Below are 12,754 nucleotides of genomic sequence, written 5' to 3' on the forward strand. Positions count from 1 at the left end.
TAGTAAATTGATAAAATCAGAACTCAATTTGGATTAGATTTTCAAGTTTACATGGAAACTTAGTAATTATACTTGGTAATTGCCATGCAATGTTTTAAATTTTCAGTTGAGTACCAGAAATCAAAACAATCTGAAATAATAATTATGACATCTGTTAATTATTGATCCCCTTTGTATATGTAAGATGATTTGCAATGCATTTTGATAATGTTTTATTTTTTTCTTACAATAACTGCATGAGGCACATTTTCTAATTTTTTGGACTTTAAAAATCACCTTCAAGAGAAATCAAGTGACTAGTTTGCAATCATAAACACTGTAAAAGGCAGAATCTGGAACTAACCACAAACATTACTCAATGGACTGTTTTCCCTACTTCTAATACATTTACTAGCCTTATGACTAACTTTCAGGACAAATTCTTAGCCAATCTTTGATGATGAAGCTGCTATTTTTTATGATGATGCCCTCTCGGTAGACATACACATTATAATTAGTTCCTTTGGAGAAATACAAAGGGCATTTTTAAAATCCCAAACATCTCTCTCCTTTAAATCCTGAAGTCATCCATTTCTATTTTTTTAGAGAGATTGTGTTTTCATGATTATTTGATGACTGCACATTTATCTGATTTGAAAGTTTTAGATGCAATCAAGATATGCCTATACCCATAGGGTGAACTGAAAGGCTTATTCAGAGAGCTTGAGTTGGGTTATTTTTAGTAATGCATTTGTTTCATACTTGAGAGGTTGCTCTAAGTATTTTGTAGATCCTGCTGAAGATGCACATATGTCAGGATCTATTAGGGCATTAGCAAGTTGGCTTCTGGATTTATACTCATTTTTTCATACCACAAATAAAGTATGCTTAGGAGATTTTATATGAGTTTTATTTTCATTAGTTATACCAAACATTAGGAATACAGAATTTTTATGTTATACTCCAAACAGATGTCATTTTAGCATGCACATCAACTGTTGATCTTATTTGTCAATTTTGTTGGTACTTCATACCATACTTCAAAATTAGCTGAAAATTTCCATTTTACCACTTCAATCACATAATGAACCTACATACTGGGTCAGTCTTTTCCTAATCAAGTATAAAACTGTCCTGGCTCCAGAATATGCTAAACTCCATGATTTGACAATAAGTCTTTGTTTAAATGGTGGTTTCATTTCAAGATATTTATTGAGGCCTGGTAAGTTTTGTGCAGAATAAAACTGGGAAACCAATTTTACATCATCAAAAATCTTGTCTAGAAGCTACTAATAGTCAACATATGGCCCAGGCTATTCCTACTTCATTGCTTTCTTTGACAAGTCATTCCTTGAAATTATTGGCCAAAATCCTGCTAATTCAGGCAAATGAATTTTCTCCTTGATCCCACTACACTGATGTGGTTATGACCCATCCTTTAGTCTTCTCATTTCAGTCTTTCCTACACCTCAGGACAAAGGATAACCTATAAAGAATCTGAGAGTGTGACACTATCTTGCTTTCAAAAACTTGTCACCATTACTTGAAACTCATATGATACTGAATATCCTCCCACCCATTGCTCTTGGCATTCCTTACCCGTATTGCCTTCAACTTCAGTACACTCTCTAGATTAGGCATGCATCTAATGTGAGCAAGCAAACAAAACCTTTCAATTTACCTACTAGAGATCTCAAACTCATTCACACTGCCATGCTTCTACTCAAGATATTTCATCCTGTGACATTCTCCTTTGGTGACATGGTCATCCCTTATGATGCAGGACAAATACTCCCCTTTAGAAAGCTGCTTGAATCAGACCTGTCGATTATCTGTCTTCTCTGTGCATTGTATATAACCTTAAAAAGACTTATTTTAGCACCAATATATTATAATATTTGGGGGTATGTTTTATGCCTAAACTCTGGGCCCCCAAGAGACAGAGAACATTCTGCAGTTGTTTTTTTTTTTAAGATTTTATTTATTTATTTGAGAGGTAGAGTTACAGTGAGAGGGAGAGACAGAGAGAAGGGTCTTCCTTCCACTGGCTCACTCCCCAGATGGCCACAATGGCTGGTGCTGCGCCGATCCGAAGCCAGGAGCCAGGTGCTTCCTCCTGTTCACCCATGCAGGTGCAGGGGCCCAAGGACTTAGGCCATCTTCCACTGCCTTCCCAGGCCATAGCAGAGAGCTGGATTGGAAGAGGGGCAGCTGGGACTAGAACCAGCACCCATATGGGATGCTGGCGCCACAGGCAGAGGATTAACCTATTGCGCCGTGGTGCTGGCTCCCATTCTGTTAGTTGTATGTTGTCCAGTGTTAAGTTCAGTGCCCTGTCTCTAATAGATGTTCAGCACGGAGAACAGTCACCTGATCAGTCCTATGGCCAGATGGCTTTTATAATAACCTTCAAGAAGAGCTGTGGAACTCTGAATTATATAGAATTAGCCTTGATCAAATACAACGATATGAATTTTAAAAGAAAAAAATGTATTTCCTAAAAATATCTCTTGGCTATTTGTTACTATTTTTTAGCAGAAATTTTATTTTTTTGGCTAATTTCTAGCTACACCTTTACCTGATTTGAAATCTACACTCACAGGGTGAGCAGAGAGAACTAGGAAAATGACTTACAGAACATCCTTTTACTATGCTCTGGACAGCCTCAAAATTCTGGGCCAGCTTGCCAAAAAGTAAAGAAAGAGATATCTTTAAAAATCATCTTGCAACAAAGCATTATCATCATGAAAAGTCCACAAAGGACAGGTAGATACAAAGTTGAACATTTTGGCAGGTTGCTAGTCAAAAGGAATTCCCCACATGTAAAAAGCACAGGTAATTTATGTTTCTCATATCCCTCTGCAGAATCAAGAAACCAATCATTTTTCACTGTCATATTCTATATTAAAAATACAGCACATATAATGTCAGGGTTTATATGGTGTCATATTGGTCATTGACATGAGAATAAATACTATCTTCAAGAAATTCTGTGCCATAAACAAGGCAATGGATAGTGTTGGTTTAGAACTCAGACTTGAAGTCAGGTCACCTAATTTTTGACCCCTTGGCAGTAACTCACAAACATCAAATTCTTTCTTTTTTAAAAGATTTATTTATTTTGGAAAGGTAATAGCGAAAGACGAAGGTACAGGCACAGAGAAAGATCTTCCATCCACTGGTTCACTTCCTAGATAGCCACAACAACCAGCACTAGGCCAGGCCAAAGCCAAGAGCCAAGAGCTTTATATGGGTCTCCCATGTGGGTGGCAGGGGTCCAAACACTTAGGCAATGTTCTGCTTTTTTTTCCAGGCTATGAGCAGAGAGCTGGATCAGAAGTGGAGCAGCTGGGACTCAAACAGGCACCCATATGGGATGCCAGTGTCTCAGGTGGTGGCTTTATCCACTATGCCAAAATGCTGGCTCCATAGACATCAATTTATTTTTCTTTAAATGGGAACAATGATTTTTAACACATATGGTGGTTGTCAGAATTAAAGGCATGTGGGGAAATTGACACAGTATCAGATACTGAGCAAGCACTGACTAAATGGCTTTGAGTACCATGTATTTTTCATACAGAACTAATTCATAAGCAGAGGGTGACATAATACCTCATTAATTTATGTTTTAAACCAAACCTCTTGAGTATTAAAATCAGAATTATATGTCGTGATTAGCTAATGAAAGGTAATTAACATCCAAAATTCCATGTCAATGTGCCCAACTGTTGTCAATACAGGTCCATTTCTTTTTGTTGTTTTTGCACAGTTGGGGAAGATGAGGTGCCATAGAGAACACAAAAACCACATTAGGTACTTTGTCTCACAATGAGTGGGACCACTGAACAGTGCAGTTGAAAGAGAACAGATTTCTTTTTAATATTGTACCCCTTGTCTGCATATGTAGGTGTGGTTATTGCTGAAAGCTAATTAAGGAACTGTGAATATGAAATGAGCCCTGAGAGTGAGTGCTCAGAAGACACTAGAAACTTGAAGCTTTTTAAAAAAAATTTAAGTAATAACATTTCTATCAGGAACCTATAGTTTCAAATACCATAGTTTTATTATGTTCTACTAAATCACCAACAATAGCATTTAAATTCACATTTGGTTTGCAGATAGGGGTGGTGGTAACAACCAAATGGAAGAACAGTTACAGATCTCTACCATGCAGATGTTGTAGTTGACTACATGTTACACAGCTCCTTTTTGCAATCAATATCATTCTAAATTTTGTCATCTGCTTGTAATTAAGAGCCATGCATCCTCTTCTGCTGGGTCATGTTGTTTTTTTCTTTCTATGCACTTCCTATTTGTAATAGCTAATCTCAGTGCATATTCCTCACTGTGGTCTGTATGAGCATTTTTCCTTTATTTTTGTTTCCTTGCTCAACAAATTGCAGAAGGTCAGATGTTTGAACACTGGATAATACTATTTTCTCTCCTAGTCCTTGACTGCATTGCTTAATTTATTTCATGGCAGTTATTTGATGGTCCAAAACCAAGCTCTATTCTGTTTGTATAAGTATCTGTTTTTGATTGGTCAGCCCCCCAGATCTTCCCATTTCTAAATAATTTAACTGTTAAGTTGGAATACAGTAGGCTTCAATAGTATATCTGAAATAAGGGAGAACAAGGGAGTCTGTTATTTTGTAAAGGAGGCAGTTGTATCAGGTAGAGTAGCCCTGCTTACAGGATTGTTGCTAATTGGATGGGAAGCTAAAATGGTCAAATGTTGTGGAACTCTTTTTTATTTATTTATTTATTTATTTATTTTTTGACAGGCAGAGTTAGACCATGAGAGAGAGAGACAGAGAGAAAGGTCTTCCTTCCATTGGCTCACCCCCCAAAAGGCCACCACAGCCGGCGCGCTGCGCCGATCTGAAGCCAGGAGCCAGGTGCTTCCTCCTGGTCTCCCATGCGGGTGCAGGGCCCAAGCACTTGGGCCATCCTCCACTGCCTTCCCGGGCCACAGCAGAGAGCTGGACTGGAAGAGGAGCAACCGGGACAGAACCAGCACCCCAAGCGGGACTAGAACCCAGAGTGCCGGAGCCACAGGCAGAGGATTAGCCTAGTGAGCCATGGCGCTGGCCGTGGAACTCTTTAATTCTGAGTTCAAAGCTGTCTAGAGCTAGATTCAAATACCTGCTCCAGCCCATATTAACTCTGGGAGTTCAGCAGATGTATGCTTTAATTTTCTCATCTGAACATGGGGTTATAACAAACACCAACTGCACAATAACCGTACAGTGCAGTGCCTGAAACTTGCTAAGTGCTGAATCAATGTCAGATACTTTCTGAAAATATGAGGAATTGATATAGAAATTGATATAGCCCAGGTCTCACTTATATCTTGGGTGAGGTCACTTCTCTCTCTGGCGTGTTTCTTATTGATAAAAGGTAAGAGTTTGGTTGATCTCCTAAGTTCTTTGGGAATCAAAATTCTATTTAATCCTTGCTGATTTTCCATGAGGTTTAGCTTTAGTCAATTGAAATATTATTCTTATAAATTCAAGATGTGTATTGAAAAAAGGGAACACTCAAACACTCAGTTCCAATGACATTATTATACACTTGATCTTAGCCAAAGGCCGAGACGCGATCCATTGACATTATACAGACTGATACCTTTCCTTCAAAACAGGGAGATGCAAACTGTATTACTACATTGCTATACTTATTTCAGTAAAACTAATCAAAGATTTACAATAAAAATTGAATAAAGCAAAAATTATTTCTTAAAATATTAAATATATCTTCTGCTTTTGCAGATATTTTATGTACTAGTTATTAAACTTAAAATATTCAACAAAAAAGGAATCATGAGAAGAATACCCCAGAAAACATCAAATGATAAGTGTGGCTTATTTTTGATTGAATATAATAGATTTTAACACTGGTTTGCCACGTCTTTTTTCTCTGAACGTTGAAAATATGCTCAGTTATGGTCTGAAAATTTGATTTTTTTTTACTATAATTGGATAATTCTTATTTTTAGGATCTTTCACGCACTCATTGAAACACTGCTTAAACAGATAAGAATCGAATGCTAATTTCAAAATATTCAGTCTTTAAAATGGTTGCCTGAGAATACTACCTCTCAGTAAACATTAGCTTCTTTTTTTAAAATTAAAATTAAAATTTATTTGAAAAACACTGAGAGCTAGAGAAAGACAGAGACAGAAACAGAGACTTCTCATTTCCTTTTTGTGCTCCAAAGCCTGGCAATAGCTGGTGTTGGGCCAGGCAGAACACAGGAGCCAGGAAATCAATCCAGGTCACCCATGTGGGTAGTAGAGCGCCAAGTGCTTGAGCCATCGTCTGCTACCTCCCAAGGTGTGCATTATCAGCATGCTGGAAACAGGAACAGAGCTGGGACTCCATCACAGGACTTCAGTATGGGATGCAGGTATTCCAAGCAGCACTTATCTGCTATGCCAAATGCCCACTCCAACATAAGCTTCTTTTGATCAGACCATACTCCTGATCAAATAATGAGATATTATTTTATTAAAGATGTTTATATAATGCAGACTTTCTAATAATTTACAATAGTCTAACAATTGATATTTAAACTAATGCTTTTTAATTGTGTAATTTAAAAATGATACTTGAAATTCAGATTGAAGTATCACTATTGTTTTACAAAATATTATTTGTGTATCTCATTCTTTGTTACAAAGTTTTTTGAAGTTTATAGTTCTGTGAAAGGAATTCAACAAAAAGTAATCAAATTAGTAATATAATTATTTTTAAAGATAGAGCTGTATTATGCTACCCCTAAAAGAACCAAATTTGCACTTCAAAAGGAGTTTATAAAAGTAAATATAATGGAAATATTTTATTGCAAACATCACTAACATAACTTAAATAGAACTAAAAATTAATTCACTTGAAGGGGGAAACACCTTCTTAGTAATCTCAACTAATTTTCCATGATAAGATAAATTCAAATTTTGAAAGAGACATGTTTTTGAAACAATTCATTTTAACATAGCTTTCTCTAATGACTGAATTACTATAAATCAAGTCTGTTTTTAAAAAATTAATATAAAATTAAAAGAAAGTAACAAACATGCCAGCATAAGGAAGAGAAAAAGAAAAACACAAATATTTTTTCATACAAAAATTGCTAAAGTTTGGCAGGCAAAAATCAAACAATAAAAAATCCACAAAGTATGATTCACATAATGATGATTAAATGCAGGCAGGTAAATTGTGGCTTGACATACTTTTTTTAGGGAAAAATATGGAGCATATTTTGTGGACACACAAATAAACATTTTAAAAATAGAAATAATTTGTGGCATGGATATAAGTTTGAATGATCAATATATTTTAGAAACTATGTACAAAAGCTTACATCTAGACCAAGGAGTTAGCAAAAGAATTAATGAGTAGCTTAAAATATTAACCTTCCAAATATTAGAAAGATGACTTCCTGTTATTAAAAACTGCTCAAGAGGGACTAGCACTGTGGCATACTAGGTTAAGCCTTTACCTGAGGTGCCAGCATCCCATTTGGACACCAGTTAGTGTCCTGGATGCTCCACTTCTGATCCAGCTCCCTGCTAATGGTCTGGGCAAGCAGTGGAAGATGGCCCAAGTGCTTGGCCCCTACACCCATGTGGAAGACCTGGAAGAAGCTCCTAGAAGCATTTTTAAAATTTGAAACAATTTTTAATACTTTACCATATTCATTTCATATGTAAATATTTCCCTTTGCTTCAGTCCTGGTAGATTTCAGTGCTTTTCCCTGTTCCTGTAATGAGAGTAAATATTTCACAGTTTATCAAAAGATGCTCAGGAAGAGAAGGGAACCTTCTCATGTGATTATGAGTGATGTGGCTTTGAGCTTGTACCCTCCTTTCCTGCCATACATTGAATATGCTCATTTATCACTTCCACAAACTGCATATTTTGTGAGAATAGCAATGTATCTAGTGGAGTAATGGTCCTTCCAACTTGTTGGCTACATTTAGAATCATACAATTATTATTTAATGCAGATCATGGCTGAAGTTCTCATGTGAAGTAAAGCTTAGTCATCAAAATGTATATTGCAAGTATTAGATATCTTGACTTAAAGGAAGATATAAAACGAAATTGTTCCTTTTGCGTTTCTATGAAAGAGGTTGTGGCAAACATTTGTGCAAATTTTTCATAGTTTACTTTCTTGCCAGTGGTAATACGGGTGACCTATGTGTTTCCACATAATGGTGTCATTCAAAGGAAGCACATATCCATTGCTATCCTTAATCTTTGCTTTGCTATGTTCCAGTTTGCTTGTAATGCCCATTATACTCCGTAAGCCTTTGAGTGCAGGAATCCTAGCAAAATGTGCACATTTCTTAAATTTTCAAGAAGTAAAGTATGTCCTAGCCATTATGATGACAGTTGGGACCATGTGTCTTATACAAATATAAAAATTGCCAATAGATGGGATAAAAGACAATTGAGTGAGAATAAAAAAAAATGGGAGAGTGGAGCAGAGATACTAAGAAGACCTCGCATTTAGAGGCAGCATCAAAGATAGCAGCTTTACCGTGTGGTTGTCATTCCAAGAAGAGCTCAATGAAAGCCTCCTGCGGCCAGCACCTTTGGATGGTGCTCATACTGAACGGAGAGTTCAAGCTGTGTCCTTGTTCCCAGAACACTCTCACCTCCAAGCTGCAGGAGGTGATGGAAAGCCCAGGCATCTTACTCAGCTCTGATCAGCTCTGAAGAGCTGTGCCATCTACCAAAGGGATGGTGTAAGATTTCAGCATGGCTTTACTTCTCCCTCCTCCTGGTACTTCTTCCTTCTCAAGCTTTACACAGTCGTCTGTCACAGGGCCCTCTAGTGTGCTTCTTGCAGGCTAACAAATCTCTGTCTCTTCTGGGGATCCCACTGCCACCATCCACCAATGGGCTACTTCACCTTTCTACTCAGGCTGTTTTATAAGTCACTAGATATAGAACTATAATTATGTGAAGGTGTCAGACTCTGCCCCAAATTCCCCTTATTTATTGAGAAAAATGACATGAAATGAACTTCATGTTGTAAGCTTTTTCTGTTCTTCTAATTCCATGAATTTGAATGGTATACCACCATAAATGAGGCCCGGATTTTGGTGCATGTTTGTTGCAAACCTATTTCGGTGATTCAGTACCGTACCTTTTCTATTGTCTGATGACTATCAGATTTCTAGGGAAAAGACCTTAATAAATCCCCAAAATGAAAAAAAAATGTAAAGCACAAAGTGCAAAAAAAAAAAACTAGTTAATATTGAATTTTTAATGAAACCGAATGAATCCAAGTTTTCCAACTCTACATGAAAATAAAAATGTCTAGGAAAATGGTAACCAATATGAGTGAGGCATTAGCACAAGTGTCTGCTGTGAATAGAAAAAGAAATCTGCACTAAAAGCAAGAAATTTCCAGAGCTGGCAGTCTATTTTGTAACAATTTTCTCTCATGAATCAATTATGTTAAGGATAGCTTCAGGATCCCACAGATTTTCTCAATCACTGTCTGGAAGCTGAAAAAGCAGTGACTCTCATTCACTGGTGCCTGGTTTTCCCTTTAGTCATTTCATCCCTTGACAAATTCAGTTAACCAGATGGCAGGTTGTTTATGAGCATGCCTTCTCATTAAGTCGAGAAAACCTTGACAGGAGTTAAAGAGAATTTAATTCTCTTTCTGAAGTGTTTATGGTTTTAAAATAAGTAGCTTTTCTTGACAGTAGTCTACCTGCATGGACAAATAGATGAGCACTGAAGGTCATTGGGCATTCAAGGCACCAGATTTACTCTTAATAATGCAAGTAGGAGTAAGATCCCCTTCAGTAATTCTGAGACTTCTTTTTCCACTTTCAGCCTCCTACTTTTTAATGAGCTCAAATGATTATAGTAATGAACAATTTATCTCAATCATCTAGGACAAGTGCTGATTTTTTTTCTGATGATGTTGGCTAGAGTTAGCATGTTTATTAGTAGAATTTGCATTTATAAACTCTTTTGGTGTCATCAAGTATATTATCCAGTTTTCAAATGGGAAAACTGAAACTCCGGCAAAGCACTGGACAGGATTTTACGATAACTGATGGAGTGAATTTTGAGACACAGAGGTTTGGATTTCGAGTCATGTTGCTTCCTCTCACTGCATCCTATTGCTTCACTAGTAGAATGTCTTGCACTGATTATTATTGCCTAACTGTTTACATAGTGAAGACTCTCCCAGGAGCTTTGCATGGATCATTCTGGAGATAAAGCAAAAGAAAGTGGCCAGTTTGAACACTTTGTCCCCCAAACAGCACATTTATCCAGTCTGATAAGGCACTCAGTGGAGTAATGATCCTTCCAACCTGCTGACAACATTTAGAATCACACAATTCCGAGTTCTTAATGTGGATCATGACCAAACTTCTCTTGGGAAGTAAAATTCAGTCACCAAACATATATTGCCAAGTATTAGATATTTTAAAAGGTTTTTAAATTGTTTAATCCCTAAGAAAAATCACTCAGTCTTCTCTATGAAAGCAAATCAGGCAGGGTAGAATAATTTAATAACACGAATAATAACTGTGTTCTCTCATCAAAGTCTCTGCCATTTTGAAACCATTCACTTCCATTATGTACTACTTTTTTAATAGAAGTTTTTTTGGGAGCATTACTACATCTATATAAAGGTACTGGAGCCTCACTGGTCAGCTAGAATCTACCAACTCCACTAAGGGAATTAAGTCCCTTGTCTAGAACAAAGACAACTTCACAGAAAGCTTGGCAAAATCATCATTAGAATCTACCTCTTGTTCTGTCTCACAAGTAGCTTTAGAGAATTGGCTTAGAAATATTTCTAAAGTACAGACGCTTTTTGTATGCTTTCCTATAGCATACTGAGTTGCCTGGGTCAAATTGTGACTTGGCTTTGTAACAGCCATGCCACCTCGTGTAAGTTGCTTAAATGGAATTCCTAATTTCCTTGTAGAATTGGTGCAAGTACTAAATGAGTTTAAATTCCTATAAAGTATGTGCTACATTGAGTACAGTTCCCCATGTGTAGGTGGCAATTATTCTAATCCCTCCCACAAAGTATTTAGTCAGTGACATATTTCTGCTAAAACTCACTAAAGTGAAAACATTAGACAAGACTTTTAAACACATAACAGCCTCCAAGAATTAAATAACAGAACATGGTATTTAATGGTGGGGTGACAAGACGTGAATTACCATCTAAGGCAAAGTCCTGGATATGGCTGACTGGTATTCATTATTCTCAATTCCTTCCTCTCTGGAAAGAATCAACCACATTCACAGACCCTTTGGCATTTTGATTCTACATGTGAATTAGGCTATCTCAATTAAATGTATAAGTGCATAATTTTCAAGCCATAAGTGAAGTGGACTTTAACTTCCTTTTAATGATTGAACTTGGGCACAAGAGGCCATCAGGCCACCTAGCCCTAATCAGTTTTCCTGTGTGTGACTGCCAGCTTCACCAGGGTCAGGAGGCAGTAGCAGGAGAGACCCTAATTATGGGTAAAGGCTACAGAAATATGTCTTTAGATGCAGCAATTTAGGAAATAGCTCCTGATTGCTCCTCCCACTGCCTTTTTACCAGTATGGTGTCTATTTAATACTGAAAGTCCTTGCTTACAAAGGTTCCAACTTTACAGTGATGTGAAAATGAATTTTGAATTTGTTTCTTTTCCTGATCTAGTGACATGGCCTATAACCCTTTCTAGAGATTTGGGGCAGTGACAGTGGTCCCAGCTGATGGTTAGCCCCATAGTAACAGGGGAAACAACTGACACTCTTCATTGTACTGTAGTGCAAAGCTATGCTGTCTTGTAGGTGAGGTGTAGTAAATGTATTGTTGTCTTATAGTATTTTTAGTTTATGATGGGTTTATTTGAACATAACCTTGTTGTAAGTAGAGGAGTATACTTATGTTAAATACTCTCCTGCTTGAAATAGTTGGAATAATTTCTATTTCCTGAATGTTACCTTGATGTAGTAGTATTTGGTACTAAAACTGATTGCAGTTCTACTTACTCAAGGATATAAATTTGGTAATGGTTCCTAACATGGCTAAATTTGAAAGAAGAGACAATCCTATTAGTGCATAATTGATCACAAATAATTTGTGGCTTTCAGTGAAAAAATAATCAGCTATTAAAATTATTACCTGAGGTCACTTGGAATGAAAGCCTATTAAAACCAATTTTTTTTTTTGCTGGATTGTGTGATTACTTCAAGAGAATTTTATGATAAGAATATATACATAATTATGCATTCTAGCCTGTTTCTTTCTGACTGGACTTAAAGTATACAGAAAGGAAAAAACAAACAGGATTTTTTAACCACGTGGTTCAAGGAAAAATCATAGATCCAAAAACTATGCATGACTACCTCTCACAATCTTTTAGATATCATAGTTGCACAACTGCTATTTGCAAAAAAAAAATAAAATATAGTAGTATGTCTGATATGATTTTTTTTTTGTTGAATCTTAACATAAGTTGTATCACAGCTTCATCAGGTCACTTCTATGAAAGAACATTGATCCAGAAAAGTCAGATATACAGGGAATTATAATGAGGAGGCTATATAGATTTAGATTTTCTAACTACACTGAACTTCCAAGCCCACTGAGCCTTCATTTTCAGGATAAGCACTTCAGCTCTGTTGTATGAGATTAATTCTTTCTTCAAAAATGAGAGCATCACTCCTTATGGGCTATTAACATCTCACTGCTTTCAGGTCTAGAGTTAGAACTGGTTCCTAGTATG

Source organism: Oryctolagus cuniculus, chromosome 20 (assembly GCF_964237555.1).
Source record: "Oryctolagus cuniculus chromosome 20, mOryCun1.1, whole genome shotgun sequence".
NCBI lineage: Eukaryota > Metazoa > Chordata > Mammalia > Lagomorpha > Leporidae > Oryctolagus > Oryctolagus cuniculus.